The 20,100-nt window shown below is 38.6% G+C and overlaps 1 pseudogene; it reads left to right on the top strand.

The window, feature by feature from the left end:
• LOC142169540 (pectin acetylesterase 8-like) overlaps positions 1-18,306 on the top strand; it is a 39,613-nt pseudogene extending 21,307 nt beyond the window's left edge.
• The last annotated feature ends 1,794 nt before the right edge of the window (positions 18,307-20,100 follow it).

The following is a 20,100-nucleotide window of genomic DNA, read 5'->3' as shown; positions in this document are numbered from 1 at the left end:
TTGAAAGCATGCCTACATTTCTGTTCAATTATTTCTATTTTATCTTTATTGGTTGAGTTCGTCACTACCTTCCAGTCCAAAGTTTGGTCTTGTTACTTACTGAGTTGGTATACTCACGTTACCCCCTGTACCTCGTGTGCATATCCAGACGATATCGGTCGGCGATTTCTGATTGAGGATCCCAGAGTTTTGGATACTCTCAAGGTAGTTGCACTGCATTCGCGGGCCTTGACTCTCCGTCTTTATCTTTGTCGTACTTTCAGTTTATATTTCTAAACACTGTAATAGACTGTATTTCTGATCTAGACGCCCATGTACTTAGTGACACCCTGGTTTTAGGCTAGATTGTAGCAGTTTGGGATTTTCTTATGTTTCAAATAGTTTTTCTTTAATGTTAAATGCTTCCGTTAACGTTTTCAAACTTATTGTTGTTGGCGTTGGGTTGTTGAGTTGAGGTTGGCCTAATTCCACGATAGACGCCATCACGACGGTTGATTTTGGGTCGTGACATACACAATAAAGAGTATATTATGCGAATCCCTCTGGATTCAACAAGCTCTTCTAGTTATTAAACTTGATACAGAACTAGTAGAAAATTCAATAAAGAAACCCAACATATAGGAGGAAGAAGAAGATTCAGAAAGTTGTGTTAGAAAGTTATGTCTTTACCTCTCCAATTTGTAACGGCTAGTTTGACTATTCAAGATCAGAGAAGGTTGATAACAATAAGGGACACTTCCTTTTGAGATACCCACAAATTTCAATAATTCCCTACATATATCAAAAGGAATATAATAATAAAGAGAGAGATTATAATTTGCTGGGTTTCGGATATAATGAGATTCATCTGGTGTCTTATAGACTCTGAACCAGATATAGATAAAATAAGATTTAACTTACTGAATAATTGGTGAAGCTGACAACTTTTATGAACCAAAAATTCCTATTGTAAGCTAGAGATCTTATTCATTATATTACACCCCCTCAACTTATGATGTTATCACGGTTTTGTGCTAATAGGACATGTGCGCACCTGATATTAATGAGTGCTCTAGAAATGTTGCCACAAATTTTATAGGAGCGACCCCACTCTACACTCATATAGGTCTATCCATCAAGTGTATTCTGCAGTGCAATACACCACTTAAAAAAGGCTATAGATTATTGGATTAAGAGTTTAATAACTCAGCCTCACATTCCTTGCGACTACTATATACATACACACCATAAGAAGAGACATAATTTAATAGTGCACATGCCATCAACTAATGACTTGTTATCCTACTTCATGGGATCTCCAATCACATAGATTGAATTACCATCATTGTTGATACATCTCAAATTGGCAAAAGTCCCAACCCCTCGATATTTCACCTATAAGTCAAAGGATCGGCAAAATTCTCTTTTGACTACACATTATATGTATGAAAATTTCTCTCTAAGCAATTGCTCTATCACATTGTCTCAAGAGAATGTGTCTACTCTTCCCATTGAAAGATTTATTTTCTTACAATAGCTATTGCGCCTTGGCAATCACAATTCATCGACACAAATATTGTCTCCTTAATTCCTAGTGGAATATTCACTAAGAGGTTGCTTAATCAGCTTCATTGCCAGGCAATTTCAATACCATAACACCCAACCAAAAGGTGATCATACAAACGCTAGTGAGATTTTTCTCATCTGTATCAAAGATTTAATATCATCACCATATACTTCTAATACAGTGAAAAATTCACATACAAAATACTAACTCATAGTATTTCTTAAGTAACACATAATATCATCTCAAATGAAATGAAACTTGACTTCCATACAAGTACTTTTGAAAACATCTTTCAACACGTATAAAAATTTTGTTTTCTTTTTGGTATCTTCCATACTATAATAACAAAGTAAAATTTTCTAAATATAGAAGTAACTTTAACTTGTATAGGAATATCTGAAATTAGCAGGAAACAAGTCATAATTCAACCATTTTTCATACAAACGACTAAAAGTCCTGTAGCAAAATAATATTTCTGAGTCAGAAGAACAATATTTTTTTTATCTTCCAATATAAATTTTGGCTGCAAAAAATCTCAATTTTGTAAGGAAAACATTATAATTTTAATAAATATTTTTTCCACTTTTTTTCTTCTTTGGATCAGGCTACAGGGCAAGATACTTCGGCCCCTACACTTACAAAAATTTCAGGTTAATCAAATTCTCTTTTCACAACTCATAATTATTCACTTTACATGATACTCCAATATCAATCATAAACACTTCCAAAATTGGAGGACATTATATGTATCATATCTTGAGCCTTTTAATTATATTCTCAATAATAAGCAGGAAAGAATAAAAACTTAGAAGGTATAGTCTAATTATGCGTACCTGATACTTATATATTATGTACCATAAAAACATGTCAAGTGAAAGAGATTACCGCCTTTAGAATCCACTAGAGAAGTTTTCTGAAACCACAAATGCAGCAGCGACACCAATAATAGTAATAATAATAATATCCATTTGTTTGTCATCTATTACTCTCAGTATTCCAGAATTACTGAAAAAGTTGGTTTATTTGTATTTCTGTCATGTTTGCAAATTTGAGTATCAGGTAGCGAAACTATTAGATTTAATATTCTCCATAAGAACAGTGTAAGAAATATCCTTAAAATTATTGAAAAAATTGGTTATGGAGAATAGGATTTATTAAAACTTGAGGTGTGTCAAGAATACTGTTCTTAAGGATATTTCACCCAATTTTAAGATTCAGTCTACTACTAATATATAAGTGAAAACAAGCTAACACTTCATGGTTTACATGCTTACTGTTACGCGATGCCTTCCTAAAGTTTCTTGGAAGGGCGACGTAAGGCTAAGCAACAGATGTCAGTGCCATTGCTGTCCGCCAACTGAGGTCCCCTTCGTACGCTAGACTAGATTATCAGTACCGTACGGTAAAACTAATGTCGTGATCAATTGAGAGAGAGAGAGAGAGAGAGCAGAAAAGAGAATTGATAATGAAAGAAAACTTGATTGCATTGAATGAAAGCTATTACAGAAAAACAACACGGGTGTCAGGGGGAAGAGACACCAGTACAGAGAATTGTTTGCTTGCTTGAAAGTTTGATTGCTTGGTCCCCCTTAATAATGCTTTAAAAAAATAAACCAAAGTTACATAACTAGACCTATGAAAGCTGGAAAATCACACTTAAAGAAAATGCACTAAAACTACTCTATATTTACAATGAAAAGGACTTAGTCTTCTACAAAGCAAAAACAAGTCTGTTGGCAGCAACTTTGTCTTTAGCATCAGGGTCTGCGTGCGCGGCATTGTCTGCACGCGCAACGCTGTTGGCATCTGCCTGTGGCTGGGCGCTGGCGATGGCTATCGGTGAGGCGACAGAGGCACATGCACGCTTGTCACTTGGAGTTGCCGAGACCACGAGGCTGACCGTGGCAATGGGCGTTGGGAAGCTTTCTAGGACGCCACGGGGCGCGTCCAAGGGGTCATGGGGCATGGCTGGAAAGCCGCCCATGACATTCTCCCCCACATGAGTTGGCGACGTCCTCAGCGCCTTCCTTGCAAGGTAATCATCAATCAGGCTCTTGTAGGCTTTGAGGTTTGTTCCCCTCTCTCAAGTATTCTCCTCTGCATCACATCTCCTGCCATTTCACCAAGAACTCTTGGTGATATTTCCTTGAGGCGTGAATCCCTCGATCATCAAGAATAGCTTCAGCATGCCTTTTCTCGGTTGAATTGGGACCTCGAATACTTGGTATTATGAGTTGGCTTCGTGAAGGATCTTCCATATCTTCCCGAAAAGGTTTCAGGAGACTGACATGAAAAACAGGATGGATTTTCCACCAAGCTAGGGTATCCACCCAGTATGCAACTTTCCCAATGCGTCATTCAATGGACAAGGGTCCAATATATTTTTGCAATAGTCGAGGGTCATGGACCCCTGTAAGCAAGTACCGCTTTGGGATTTTGAACATCACTTTTTCTCCCACTTGGTATTCAACAAAGTGGCGATTCTGATCAGCATGCCTCTTCATCCGCTTTTGGGCTTTGATAAGATAGCTCCGCACTATCTCCAAATTTTGCTTCCATTCTTTTGAGAAGCTAGCAGCCTGAGGAGATTTTGACATGTTTGGTGCATTAACAGTGTGCGGGAGTAGCGGTTTCTGTCCGGTAACAATTTCAAAAGCTCTTTTATTGGTACTTGAGCTCTTTTGTGAATTGAAACACAGTTGAGCAGCATCCAGAAGCTTCACCCAGTTCTTCTGCGATCCGGTCACAAAGTGCCGGATATATTACTCTAGCATGCCATTGAATCGCTCCATCTGGCCATCTGATTGCGGATGAAAACTTGAGCTATGACTCAATTTTGACCCGAGACACTTAAAGAGTTTGGTCAAAAAATTGCTAGTGAAGCGTGAGTCATGATGGCTAACAATGTCTTTAGGTAGGCCCCAATATTTGACAACATGAGAGAAGAAGAGTCAAGTTGTATCTTCTGCTTATATATATATTGTGGGGCTGCTATAAAGGTAGCATACTTGGAAAACCGATCCACCACAACCAAGATAGTTGTGAGATTTCCGACCTTGGGAAATCCGGTGATGAAGTCCAGGGAAATGCTTTCCCAAGGTCTTTTTGGGATAGCTAGTGGTTCCAAGAGCCCTGCCTGCATCAAGCGGTCTGACTTATCCTTCTGGCATACTAGACAAGTCTTCACATACTAAGCGACGTCATCGACCATTTGAGGCCAATAATATGCACAGCGAAGCAATGCCATGGTGCGTTCCACACCGGGATGACCGGCCCACAAAGTATCGTGGCATTCCACCAGAAGAACCCTTCACAGATCTCCTCCTTTATGAACATAAATTCGGTTCCCTTGAACTTTTAGGAAACCATCTTCGGTGTAGAACTGGTGAGTCTTTCCCTGGCCTACCAAATCAACCAAATACTGTGCAGCAGGATCCTTGATGAGTAGATCCTGTATCTGGTCTTTTATGGTGGTGGTTACTTCGCTTCCCCTTAGGGCGGCGAGTACACACACCGATGCTAGATCAACTCTCCGACTGAGCGCATCAACAACATGATTGGTCTTCCCACTTCGGTACTCCAGGTTGAAGTGAAATTCTGCTAGGAGTTCCTTCCACCTAGCCTGTCGACCATTCAGCTTTGGCTGGGTCATGAAATGGCTAGCGGCTATGTTGTCTATCTTAACCACAAATGAGGCTCCCAGTAGATAATGCTTCCAAAGGTGTAAGAAATGAATGACAGCCAATAATTCTTTCTCATGGGCGGCACATCGCCGCTCTGCATCCTTTAGTTTCCGGCTCTCGTAAGCTACGGGATGCCCTTCTTGTAGCAATACTCCACCAATTGCATAGTCGGAGGCATCCGTTTATACTTCGAATGGCTTGGCCAAGTCAGGGAGGGCCAAGACTGGGCTACTAGACATGGCAATTTTTAATGCGTTGAAGGCCTCTGCTCACTTAGGGCCCCAATCCCATAGCGTGACCTTCTTGAGAAGTTCTGTCAGCGGCACTGCAATGAGGGAGTAACTATTCACAAAACATCGATAGAAGTTGCATAGGCCAAGGAATGACCTCAAGGCGTGGATATCCTTAGGAGGCGGCCATTCTGTGATGGCTTGAATCTTCTGCTTGTCTATATTGATCCGCCCTTCCTCGATGACATGTTCGAGGAAGTCAATTTGTTTTTGAGCAAAGGAGCACTTGGATAGCTTCGCATATAATTCATGCTCCCACAATCGGGCTAGGACCTTTCGCAAGTGCTCCAGGTGTTCTTCCAGTGTCTGGCTATATACCACATTGTCATCCAAATAAACCACGACGAATTCATCAATGTATTCTCGGAAGACTTGGTTCATCAAGGTGCACAATGTGGCTGGCGCATTAGTCAAGCCAAAGGGCATAACCAGGAAGTCATACGACCCATATCTTGTCACACATGTCATCTTGTGCTCATCACCCTCTGCAATCTGAACTTGCCAATAACCTGTCCTCAGGTCTATTTTGGTGAATACCGTCGCACCACCCAGTCTATCAAACAAGTCTGCCATTAGTGGAATAGGGCACTTATTTTTCACTGTGATTTTGTTTAGAGCCCGGTAATCCACGCAGAGTCGTAAACTACCATCATGTTTCTTTTGGAATAGCACAAGGGACCCATATGGGGACTTGGAGGGCACGATGATCCCTCTGTCTAGTATTTCCGTCAATTGTCTTTGAAGCTCGGTGAGTTCGGGTTGTGACATTCTGTACGGCGCTCGGGCAGGTGGCTTCACACCCGGCACCAAATCAATCTCATGGTCCACAGTTCGCCTAGTCGGAAGATGCTTTGGCATATCTTGTGGCATGATGTCTTCAAATTCCAGAAGCAACTCCTTCACGGGTGCAGGAATGGGACCCCAGGAGCGTTCTATATCTTCCATGCAGAGGGTAGCCAGGAACGTGGGTTCATGTCTTTTTACCCCCTTCTTCAACTGCAAGGCCGAGATGTTCTCGGCAGCCATCTTCATGGGAATGCACGGAATAATGTATTGCTTGGCCCCATTTTCTCCCATTATCAGTAGCAAGTCTGTATACGGTGCGGGCATGGTATTGGTCTGTATCAGGAATTCCAACCCCACTATCAACTCGAAGTCATCTATGATCACCACGCGCAGGTTGAACTTTCCTTCATAAGGGCCAAGTTTCACCGGTACTTCTTTGGCTATTCCACCCACTGGCTGAGGTGGTGAGTTGATAGCCTTGACACGACCTTTACCTTTTTTACAACTAGGCCAAGGCGCTCCACCTGAGTTGAGGCTAAGTAGTTGTGGGTAGCACCCGTGTCTATCATCGCTCGAATGGACTTGCCATTTACCTTTATGTCAACGAACATTAAGGTCCTCTCTTGATGAGGAGGAGTCCTCTCGTTCGCCTTCTTTTTCCCTTTCTTAGCGATTGGACAGGGGTCCTTCTTCTTACGGATACCAGCACTAGTTCCCGTTAGGGGTTCAGAAATAGAGACAACAATGGCATTGAATGCACCTACTGGTTCAGTTTGGTCCGCATCATCAGCATCGTCATCCGTCCCATCCTCAAAAGCTTGATGAGCATTTATCTGTGCATATGGGCATTCATTATTCTAATGTGGTCCGCCGCAATGACGGCATCCTGAGGGGGGTTTCCTCCCCCGATCATTGTTGTTAGATGCAACGCTAGTACTGCCTGAGGAAGGAGGCTTAGATTTGGTTGCACTCCGGTCTCCTCCACTTCTGCTAGGGCCACCAGTGTTCAGCTGGCCTCCTTTGTATCCTCCTCGGACAAGATGTTGAGGCCTGTCCTTCCGGGCTTCCACTTGATAATCCCCAAGGCACTCTGATACTTGGATTGCCTTAGGTAACGTGTCTACCCTTTGTCTTTGCAACTCCATAGGGGCATAAGGTTTCAACCCTTCCAGGAAGGTGAAGAGTTTGTCTTTGTCCCCCATGTCGCAGATGTTTAGCATGAGCGTAAAGAATTCTCGCACGTAATCCCGCACTGATTTGGTCTGGCGGAGCTCCCGTAGCTTTCTCCTATCATTGTACTCAACATTTTAGGGGAAGAACTGTAGGCATTTGGCTGCCTTCAATTCTGCCCATGTCTCTAGGGCATCTTCACCAGCCTTGATGGCTTCGTATTTCACCCACCACCAGAGTTTGGCATCATCCTGAAGATACATGGCAGTAGTTGCTACCTTCTTAGCTTCTTCTAGGCCCCCCACGGCATCGAAGTATTGTTCGATGTCGAAGATGAAGTTTTCCACTTCTTTGGCATTCCGCGCTCCACTATATGGCTTTGGCTCAGGAATTTTCAGTTTTTGGGCCACATGGGCGAGGTTCACAATACCCCCGATTTGGTTTCCACCTCCTCGAAGCAGGCCTTGTAAAACAGCATTGACAACGTTGAGCTAGCCTATTAATTGTCTATAGTTTGTTGCATGGCAGTCACCTTGTCTGCCTCTTGTGCCTTGTTGGCTAAATCCTCGGCGCGCTCCTATTGGAGGACCTCGAATTTACCAAAAGTTTCGGCTGCTTCTGTGGCTACCATTTGTCGGTCTCCTTCAGAGTCGCGACTGATGTTTTCTATGTCAACTTTGGCCTGGATCAGTCTACGGTTCAGGTCGTCCAACCTTTGCACTAGGATGGTATTTAGGTCAGGCACCATTTCTACGATGGGCCGTAATGCGTCAACCGTTCCCTTAAGGGTCGCGATGCGATCCCCATAATTGACCATTGTCAGAAATGGTAGTAATTGCAATGTAATCCCTTATCCGATGTCGAGCCTACGCTCTGATACCAACTGTTATGCGGCGCCTTCCTGAAGTTCCTTGGAAGGACGACGTAAGGCTAAGAAACCGATGTCAGTGCGATTGTTGTCCGCCAACTGAGGTCCCCTCCGTACGCTAGACTAGATTGTCAGTGTCGTACGGGAAAACCAATGTCGTGATCAACTGAGAGAGAGAGAGAGAGCAGAAAAGAGAATTGAGAATGAAAGAAAGCTTGATTGCATTGAATGAAAGCTATTACAGAAAAACAATACGGTGTCGGGAGGGAGAGACACCAGTACAGAGAATTGTTTGCTTGCTTGAAAGTTTGATTGGTTGGTCCCCCTTAATAACGCTTAAAAAAATAAATCAAAGTTACATGACTAGACCTATGAAAGCTGGAAAATCACTCTTAAAGAAAATGCAGTAAAACTACTCTATATTTACAATGAAAAAGACTTAGTCTTCTACAAAGAAGAAACAAGTCCGTTGGCAGCAACTTTATCTTTAGCATCAGGGTCTGCGCGCACGGCACTGTTGGCATCTTCCTGTGGCTGGGCGCTGGTGATGGCTATCGGTGAGGTGACAGAGGCACATGCGCGTTTGTCACTTGGAGCTGCCGAGACCACGGGGCCGACCGTGGCAATGGGCATTGGGAGGCTTGCCAGGATGCCACGGGGCGCGTCCAAGGGGTCATGGGGCATGGCTGGAAAGCCGCCCATGACATTACTCATGAGAGAACTTTTGAGTCATTAAAATTTTCTTGTGAGTACTTCAAATATCAGTACTTGATTTTTACGATATGATATGAAATATGAAAATATAAGTTCCAATAATAATTACACAATGCATATATAGTGTTCAATATGTTCAATTCAAATTATTTCAGTATGGTCCAAGTCCTCCATACTCTTGTACTGTGCTCGGAAATTGAAGTGCACCAAATACTAAGTCAATGACCACCATGTTCTTCCATTCCCTATGGCAATGACAGAGAAATATTGTTCTACTGCATTGTCTAATCTTCAATTCTCTTATAAATTACCAGGACGGTATAGCAAATGTCCAAGACTTTCTTTATGATGGTCATGCTCGGGTTAGTCTGAGCACATCTTGACTTATTTCATAGGATATCTGCCACCAACACAAGTAACTTTCAATTTACTTCATTGACCACTAGGTCACATCCTTGAATACTATTCAAATGAAGTATGTGTTGCTCACGAGTATTGGTTAGTTTTAAAAGTTAGTTACAGCTGTTGGGTTGTTAATGACAGCTATTAATGAGTTGTGTTAGTTGGATAAGTTAATTACTCTTTGTTAGTGATTAATATATATGTACAGTGTTAGCTACCAAAGAATAAATGGAACAATTATCATTTCAAATGCTTTGCTCTTCTCTCTCTTCTAACTCCATTGACGAGCAAACTAAGAGTTTCAATCCTTGCATTTTAGCATGGTATCTTTAACGACCTGACCGATCATGTCACGACCCCAAAACCTAACGTGTCGTGATGACACTAATTGGTGGTACTAGGTAAGCCGAACTTCCCAAAAATACTTCCAAACTAAATATAAAAGTAAAGTAAGGCTTTCCATATCAGGAACATTTCATAAACTCAAAGTTAAACTCAAATTTGGAACAAAGTGCGGAAAATGAGCCCCAAATATTGGGGTGTCACCAAGTCATGAGTGTCTAAGTATTTAAAACTATTACAGCCAATGTCTAAATATCAGTACAAAATGGAAAGAAATGTGGAAGGAGTAACAAGGTCCTGCGGACGCTAACAGCTACCTTGCAGTCTTCGAAACTCACCCAGGCCTGGACTCAACAATCTCTCTGTGCTGAGACACACCTGGATCTGCACATGTAGTGCAGGGTGTAGCAACTAAGTTCATTGCTACATTTGATGTTGTTTGATATGATTTGAGGACTCAACTAAGTTCTTATTGTGTTTTAGGACTTGGTGGTATGTTTGGTTGAGGTCCCGGGGGTCTCGGGGTTGATTCAGATAGATATCGGATTGGAATTTGACTTGGGAGAACTTTTGGGCTGCTGATGTCTGGTGCCATCACACCTGCGGAGGATTGGTCGCAGGTGCGTAACCGCAGAAGTGAGGCAGTGGTCGTAGGTGCGGAGTAGAGGTCCACACAAGGGAGCGCGCATCTGCGCAATGTCTTCCGCAGAAGCGGAGTTTGGCAATTTAGGGCAGAGATCGCAGAAACGGTAAGTTGTTCGCACGTGCGGTCCTGCAGGTACGAAGAAGGGACCACAGGTGTGCATGGTCGGGGGTTTAATGGGCTTCGCAGAAGTGATGCTTCCTCCGCAAAAGTGGGATCGCAGGTGTGACCCCTGGTTAGGTGCGAAAGGCCTAGGAAGATTATTTTTCTAAGGGTTTCCGGGATTTTGTCATTTTTGGACTTTAGAAGCTCGGTTGGGGGGTGATGTTTGAGAGGGATTTCGCGTGCTTTCTTGAGGTAATCCACTTTCGGTCAATTTTTATCTAATTATATTGATTACCCACCAAAATTTCCACCTACTTTACGTGTTTTTAAGCTGGAATATTGGGAGTTTTGGGCTAGAGATTAGAGGATAAGTATTGGGGATTTGAATGACGATTTGTTGTCGGATTTGAGTAATTTTGGTATGGTTGGACTCGTAGTTGAATGAGCATTAAAATTTTGTAATTTCTGTTGGATTCCGAGATGCGGGCCTATGGTTTACTTTCTGAGTTATCTTTTTGACTTTTGTTAAAGAACTTAGCTTTTTCATATGGAATTGATTCTTATAGCTTGAGTTGATTGTGTCGAGTTGTTTGTGGCTAGATTCTAGGCGTTCAGAGGCTGATTCGTGACGCAAGGGCTTATTGGAGTAGAGATTTGCACGGGTTGAGGTATGTAACACTTCTAAACTTGGTTCTGAGGGTATGAATCCCTGAATTACGTATTATGTGATTGATGTGGAGGTGACGCACATGCTAGGTGACGGGCGTGTGGGCGTGCACCATAAGAATTATGACTCAATCGATTCCGTGGAGCAGTGTAGTCAAATAATCTTGTCATTATCCATATATTCTCCATGTGTTAGAGAAACTAAATTGTGATTCATATTAGAAATCATGCTTAGGCTATATGCTGGTATTGTTGGGGACACAAAGGTCGTGTTGTTGTTGAATTGCTTGCTTAATTTTAAATTACGTACTCAGTCACATCTATCATTTGCATATCATATCTCAATCTCTATTGCTATATATTGATGCATCATATCATTATTATTTGTGCTGATTGACATGATATTTATGAGCCCGATAAACTGGAGAGATTTACGACTGAGTGAGGCCGAGGGTCTGATTGTGAGGATATTTATGAGATCGGGTTGTGCGCCACAACAGGCTTTATTAATTCATGCCATGATTGGCTTATTTTAGCGCTTGGGCAGGATCTACCCTTCCGGAGTGTGACTTATCAGCAGTGAGCGCAGGTACCTACTGAGTACGAGTGCGAGTGCCAAGTGCGACTATCGAGTGCGAGTGCCGAGTGATTGGGAGGACTAAGTAACTGTGAGGATGGAGAGAACGGGAGGACTGAGTGAATTGATACTCCGAGAGGATGCATGTGATTTTTATCACTACGTTGCATTACAGTTGTCATGCATAATTGACATATAGATATAGATATGCATAATTCCTTATTTCTGTCACACTTGGCATATTTTATCTGTTTTGAGCTTAAATTGTTGAACTAGAAAGCATGTCTACATTTTTGTTCTGTTATTTCTGTATTTGGTCTGTACCTGCTGAGCTCGTCACTGCTTTTAGCCCAAAAGTTAGTCTTATTTTTTATTGAGTACATTGGATCAGTTGTACTCATACAAGACTCTATACTTTGTTTGTAGATCCAGGTACTTCCGGGTATGGTAGTTGTTGATTTTGGAGCTTTATCAGTTCAGAGATTCTTGAGGTAGGTGCTTTGGCGTCAGCAGATCTTGACTCTCTTCCTTTATCTTTTAGTTTTATTTATATATATTGTTCCACATTCCTAGACAGTGTTTCAACAGTCAGACTATATTATTGTATAGATGCTCATGTACTCAGTGACGCCCGAATTTTGGGGAATGTTGTATTGAGTAGCGTTATTTTCGTATCAGTATTTATGAGATTTTACTCTTAAACCTATTCTGTTATAGTTTCAAATTTAAAGATGTGCGGTTTATTGTAATTGTAGGCTTGTCTAGTATTGTGATAGACACCATCACGACATGTGAGATTTGGGTCGAGACAGTCATGCATTTTACGGTGTTGTTGTGTTGTTTCCTATGTGCCATTCGTTGTCTCTGATCTTACTTGTTGACTCGGGTTGTGATAGAACACTTGCACAAGCATACACAGTAATTAGTTACTTGTATCAGTCTAAGAAGATGAATCACGATGTTTATTGATCATTTATATGTATTCTTGTATATCTGTCTTTTGTGCGTGAATTGCACTGTTAGCACGTGAGTTGTCTGTGCGGGTATGAGATGATGATACTGTTAGCACGTGAGTTGTCCGTGCGGATATGAGATATTATTACTGCTAGCACGTAAGTTATCCGTGCATATATGAGGTACTAATAGTATTGGCAAGTGAGTTGTCCGTGCAACTGTGATTTGTAATGTGAGCACAAGATGTCAAGTGATTATGGTTCATGATTAGGACCCGTGATTTGAGATTATGAGGTATTGTGCCTCGGGGTAATTTTTGTATAAACCTTGTGTGAAAGCGGTATTTTTATTGGGTTATTACTTATTTTTCTTACTTGGGTTCGCTAGACTTTAACTGTATTCTGTGCACTAGGATGTTATTACATGTTTGCTCCTTGTTGCTAATTGTTGCTTCTAGTTTCTATTTATAAGTACTGTGTTGTTATTCGTATCATGTTTAGCTTATTGATATCGTTCCTGGTTAGTTTTATGTTCATACTTGTACAAGTTATTATGTCTAGTAGGTGTCTTGACTGTTCTTCGTCACTACTCCATCGAGATTAGTCTTGATACTTACTGGGTACCACTGTGGTGTACTCATGCTACGCTTTCTGCACAGATTTTTGCAGATCCAGGTACTTCGGAGCACGCGGGTCATTAGTTAGCTGATTGTGAGTTGCGGCGGAGACTTCAAGGTATACCTGCCGTCGCGTTCGCAGGCCTCAGAGTCACCTTCTAAAGTTTTTACTTTGTACTGTTTATTTCTATTCCGTAACAGTTTTACTTAGAGATTTTCTAGCAAACTCAGCAAAGTTTATGACTTGTACTACCGGTTTTGGGATGTTAAGTATCTACTTTGGATATCTGGCTTTATATAAAAATTTATGTTTCATGCGTAATAGTCAATTAGTTAAAATTTATTATTAATCCACTAAGTGTTAGGCTTACCTAATCTTAGGGACTAGATCCCAACACTGACTCCTAAGGAAGGATTTTGAATCATCACAATATAAGTATTTACCATTCACCATCTCGGGTTGTGTTTTCTTTGCACAGTCATTTGGCTTGTTGTCAGTAAATTATTCACATGGTTATACTTCATGGGATTCATTTATTCCCGAGATTATCTGCTAACAAAATCATCTCTAAAAGGACTAGGCTTAATCCCAACCAATGAATTGAGCAGTGATCCATATGCCTATTTGCGTATAAAAGAGGATCTATTCTTACATTTGAAAAGAATCAATACACTTCTGTAAAAATATAAATCTGCTCCGGAAGTAGAAAAAGAGTTAGTAACCACATTATAGATTTGTCCTACGATACAGAAATCTACTTAAAGTTATACCCCAAAGATTGGTAAGTAAAACTTAAAAGCAGGTCAATATTATCATCTACATATTGATTTGCATGTTTTATGCGCTGCTACAAGTTTTGTCTTAAAGTACATAATAAATTAAAGTTCATATTCATCCCAAGAGAATGGTGAGACAGATTGTTTTGATGGGAATTCGAAATTAAAGAAGTGCATCATTATTCCTTTCCATCCTGATGTATAGAGAAATAGAGTCACATGCATGAGCAGAATGTCCTCCAAAACATAAATTTTCTTCAATATTAGCAATAAAAGATCACATAGGCATTACTATGGATACAAGAAGAACATCCTCAATGTGGTAATAACATTTACTCCCTCCGTTTCAATTTAGATGAGCTAGTTTGACTCGGCACGGAGTTTAAAAAAAGAAAAAAAGACTTTTGAAACTTGTGGTCTTAAAAGCTTAAGGGGTAAAAGCTTTGTGGAGCCATGACATTTGTGTGGTTATAAAAGCTTCTTATTAAGGTAAAATATGTAAAATAAGAGTTTAAAGTTGAATTATTTTTAAATTTAGAAATGTGTTATTTATTTTGGAAGAGACTAAAAAAAAAATTTCTCATCTAATTTGAAACGGAGAGTAATAATTTTTTCAGAAATTTCCTTCCTTTCTTACCCTTAAAAGTCCCCATCTGGTATACATTTTTGTTTTTGTTGAAAACGGGCTAGAAATTGACTGTTTTCACTTCTTCTTTCTTCTTATATACAGCTAGCTTAGAGAGGGAGAGAGAAAAATATCAGTACACTTATCTGCTTCTTCAACTTCAAGTCTGAGTAAGATAAAAGCCAAGAGTACGTAAACCACATTAATCTCAATATATATATATATATATATATATATATATATATATATATATATATATATATAAGAATCATAGTCTGCCAATCCAGATCATTCGTGGATTTCAGGATCTGCATTATACATTTATAGTAATCTGATAATCATAAAAAATAAGTATATTTTTTACTAAATTTACAATCTTGAAATTCATGTAACATTAGGTTATATAATACTTTTGAGGGAAATCTTATTTGATCAATTCTTTAATATTTTCATTATTTGTCTCTACTCTGATTGTAGGGCGAAACAGAATCACATGAATGGGCATGCATTAGTACCTTTATCCTGCAAAACATAAATCTGCTCCAAATTTAGAAAGAAAAGGTCACATAGGAAAAAACAAGTTTAGTAACTGAGTTAAAGAAGATTTGTGCAACAATTCGTTTATAAGCAGTTCAAATATTAAGTATGTGGGGAAATTTATTTAATTGGGTTAGGAATTTGAATAGCGTGTCACATGCAGCGACTAACCCAACATGGGATACAATTTAATAGAGGAGTTTGGTCAAAATGGTTTCTGAAGCTCATTTAATTAGAGGCTCTAAGTGTAATTATGGCCAATATTTTGGCTAATAGAGTCCATCTCACATAAGCATAAGTATCTTTGCAAAGTGTAGACTTTGTTAGGCAATATTTTTTGGGACCCAAAAATATTGCATTATGTGTTGAACATCATTTGCACAAGTTGTATTTCTTCTTTTACACATAAGAGGCCAAGACTTTTTTGCCTATAAAAGGGAAGGTCATTAGTTCATTTTAGACACACCAACAAGACTTGAGTTTTCATTTCTTGTTTCTTCCTTTCCTCCTTTATTAAGAGTGTTTTGTATGAGAGTTAATGTTGGGAAGCACTTATTTGAACCCTTTCTTTTGAGTGATCTTGTGAGATTATTCTCTTAGGGTATTTGGGATTAATTAGAGTGTTTACTCTAATTTTGTACTCTCTTTTGTACTCTTATTGTTATAGTAAATTGCTCCTCTCCGCTTATGGACGTAAGTCACTTTGACCGAATCACGTTAAATTTGTGTCTTCTTTATCTACTTTAATTGTCGTTGTTATCAACTTCAATTATCTTTGTTATTGTCATTATACCGTTATTTGGCTATATTCCACACTACCAGGGTTCCCGATCCTAACACTAAAATTGGCGTAAAAATCACGTGCATGGTTATACGTGCTAGTAGTCTCTCACTTTATTTCTAAATTATCCCTATAATGAATAATAAGACTGGAGAAAGTCATGGCTGCAGTGCTTTGTAAGTATTACAAATTTACAATACTCCGAATGGACTCCAACAACATTCACTGTTTATTTAGTTTATTCTACTCAATCAATTTCAATCGTATACTTATAAAATTATTTTAATTTATTACCACTAACATTTAAGACAAGAGTGTGTTGCTCTAGTGGTAAGCACTCTCCACTTCCAACCAAGAGGTTGTGAGTTCGAGTTACCCAAGAACAAGGTGGGGAGTTCTTGGAGGGAGGGAGCCGAAGGTCTATCGGAAACAGCCTCTCTATCCCAGGTTAGGGGAAAGGTCTGCGTACACACTACTCTCCCCAAACCCCATTAGTGGGATTATACTGGGTTGTTGTTGTTGTAGTACTGACATTTAGAAGTTTATCTTGTTTAGTTTCTCTACTCTCTCTTTGGACAACTGAAGCGGACCTCACTGTTAATATAACCTACTAAATAAGTTGAGTCCGTAAGTTAGAATCTTCTTTTTAGTCGTGTTAGAATTTATTTGTGTAACTCGATCTCTAACTAGCAATGTCAAAATATTTCAGGATACTAACCTCCACTTTAGAGGAGCAAGAAATTTTGAAGCTATCATGGAATATTTTTTAGGTCAAGGGATGATTTATGCTCAAAATGTATGTCTTCTCCCTACCCCTACCCCCCCCCCTCAAAATTTTGATCTCTTAAAATACAAAATAATTTCAAATTTTTTATGACAGGCAATCCTCAGTGGAACTTCAGCAGGAGGGTTGGGTGCAATCCTGCATTGTGATAAGTTCAGATTATTTCTCCCATTAACGGCTAGAGTGAAATTTGTTAATGTGTAAGTTTGCTGACTACACTCAAATTTCTAAGTACTCTTAAAAAAAAGAGAGAGATAAAAACAACTGCACCTTATCATTAAAAACAATATCTGGTGAACCACTTATTGAGGAGAAGTATAAGAGAAGCATCATTTAAAAAAGTTTCTCTTTTCTTATGGTTATTATATATTTCATCTTAACTATAGTTTACTTTTTTTTTTCTTGTACCTTACGTATATAAACATTAATTGTTGACTAACTTTGGGGTGTACTTTAGGGATCTGCCAAGAACCTACCACTCTCTTGCATGGCCTTAAACTCTGACCCAAGTTTGGGATGAACAATTTTATTTGTAATTTATTTCTTTGTGAAAAAAATATTATGCAACATGGTCTTTCTAATTAATATAAAATCCAATGATTTGGCAGTGCTTCTTCCCTCGGTATGTAGCAAGACATATTTGCACACCTCTTTTCATCGTCAATTCGGTCTATGATTCTTGGCAGGTTAGAAAATCAATTTTTATGATTAAGAAATTAATTTCATATATGCTACTGGTATTACTTTATTTCTTTAGCTTCCATTCAAATTCTAAATGGTTTTGCTTCTTTGCTTCTTGAAAATTAGATAAACAATAGTTTAATTGGTTCCTCGAACTGCTGATCCCGACAATGAGTGACTATATTGCAAGAAAGATATAAATATATGCTCACCAAGTCAAATACAAACTCTCCAAGGTCAGTACCAATTATAGATGGAATTAATATAATTCTCTTTTAATCAGATTCATGTTTATATATAAAAAAAATATCAGATTCATGTGATAATTCCTCTTTTTAACCTGCTTTTGAAGTTTTTTATTTCAGATTTCAGGTTGAAGTTTTTGGAGGCATTGAACAAACTAGGACCAAGTATATCAAGAGGATTTTATTTCCTCTTGCCATTTCCACAATGGCATTGAAATACAAAGTTACTGGTCCTCCAAAAACTCTCCAACCTTAGCTAACAAGGTACTAATTTTCATTTTTTTTCTTTTATACAAATTTCAGCTTTCACAGTGTTGTTATTTGATGTTTGAACACTAATTTATTGTAATAGACGATTGCTAAAGCAGTTGGAGATTGGTTTTTCGACCGAAGTGGATTCCAAGGAGTTTATTGCCCTTATCCTTGTGGCAAATTTTGCCAGTAGAGATTCTCATGTTGTACTAGTCATGTAATTTTGCTTTAGATTGTTCTTCAAACTTTTATATATTATTGCAGTGTGAAATGTTTATTCTGTTTTCACTTCAATACGGTATAATTAAGCCGTTATGAATGAAAAATTTGTATAAAATCCATCTCGGGAAGAGAATCTTTGACGCTCATAAAATGTACAAGTATTAGAACACAAATTACTCTTCTTGATGGGTTGGGGGGGTTTGGGGGGGGGGGGGGTTGACATCGTAATGTGAAGTCATTAGGTTTTAATATAATGCTGATTATTGCAAGTATGCGATGAATGTTTCAACCCCTATTCCTAATTAAGATCCAATGAAAACAAACTTACTTATTTGAAACTCCCAAACGAGTAAATGCATTTGGATCATACGTTATAATCTCAAAATCTATTTATGAACCATCTCTTATCTCATATAAAATTGATTAAGCATTATCAATCAGAAAAAAAAAACAGTTGCACAGACATAATTTGACAGTCAAAACTAGGGACTTACAAATTTACCATTATTTGGGCGGAAGAAAAAAAACACTGAGAGAAATGAATCAATCAAACTTGTTCCTTTCACTTTATTTTCCTCCTTCCCTTCTAATCCTTCTATTTTTTTAGATTACGTATTTCTTATATTAATCCTCACAAAGTGAACTATGTCATCGTTTTGCAAAAAAAAAATGAACAGATCAAAGAGCAAATCGTAAAGAAAAAACAAGTTAATAGTCAATAGAGTGTAATAAGAAAAACATTGAATACACTAGTGGTGCAAAATGCAAAGAACTCCTTTAATCAGATCTTTTTTTATTTCATCTACATGGCCATAAATGTATTATTCAGTTTTATGATTTAAATCCCGGTAAATTAAAATCTTTTGTAATATTTTATTATTGATTTTCTGGGTATCAATTTCTATGGACATTACATGTAAGATTAATGTTAACCATCCAAAATTACTGTTCTCAATAAGATGAATTTTTAATTTTGAAGCCATACTTACATTTTCTTTCAATCTTTCTTATTATGATTATGTTTGATTTGGAGGGATTTGGGCGAGTGAATTTTAAATTCACAAGTACAATTACTGAATATTTGTCTGGATGCACAAGAATAGATCTCCCCTAGAATTCCAGTAGATATTTCTATGTTTTTATTTTGGGTAACACTTCAAAAAGGACGCTTTCATTTGCTAATTAGTTTGCACTTTAGGAAGATGGTTACAAAGAATTTTTATTGGTACTAACAAAAATATTATCTTGCAGGAAATATATATATGAAGAAAAAAATGCGTTGTAAGCAAATTATAGCGGCGCTGTATAACTCATGAAGAAATGAAGCTCCTTTGCTATTTGGAATGCTTGGAAGACAATACGATTTATGGTTGGGACCTATTTAAGGATCTTACCGTAGAACTGCGTGGAAGACAATACGATTTAGGCCATGTGAAATTGATGGAGAAGTAGTTGTTCATTAAAATGCTATTTTCTTAAATTATTCTTTTCATAATAGATAGTGAAAAATAGTACAAGATCTTCATAGGGTTATTTTCTTCTTTTTGATAGGCGAAGGAGATCATTGTCTCTAAATTGGTGACATTATCCAAAATTACAATAAAGACTGTTACTCCAACCTCTCTTATTAGATTAAATTATGTATACATTGTTGGTATCCAAACGTGTGTAATGTCTCTCGTTTTATGATGGACGAAATGGAATAAACAAAGTGAAGTAAAATAACAAGATGAATTAAGAAGGAAAGAGTAGATACCCAAAAGGAACATTAACACGTCAAATGCAGGCTCTAGAATTCCAGTCATTCAACCAAACTATTTTTATATGATTTAGC

This window comes from Nicotiana tabacum, chromosome 15, assembly GCF_000715075.1.
Source record: "Nicotiana tabacum cultivar K326 chromosome 15, ASM71507v2, whole genome shotgun sequence".
Classification (NCBI taxonomy): Eukaryota; Viridiplantae; Streptophyta; class Magnoliopsida; order Solanales; family Solanaceae; genus Nicotiana; species Nicotiana tabacum.
This window is presented reverse-complemented; position numbering and strand designations above follow the sequence as displayed.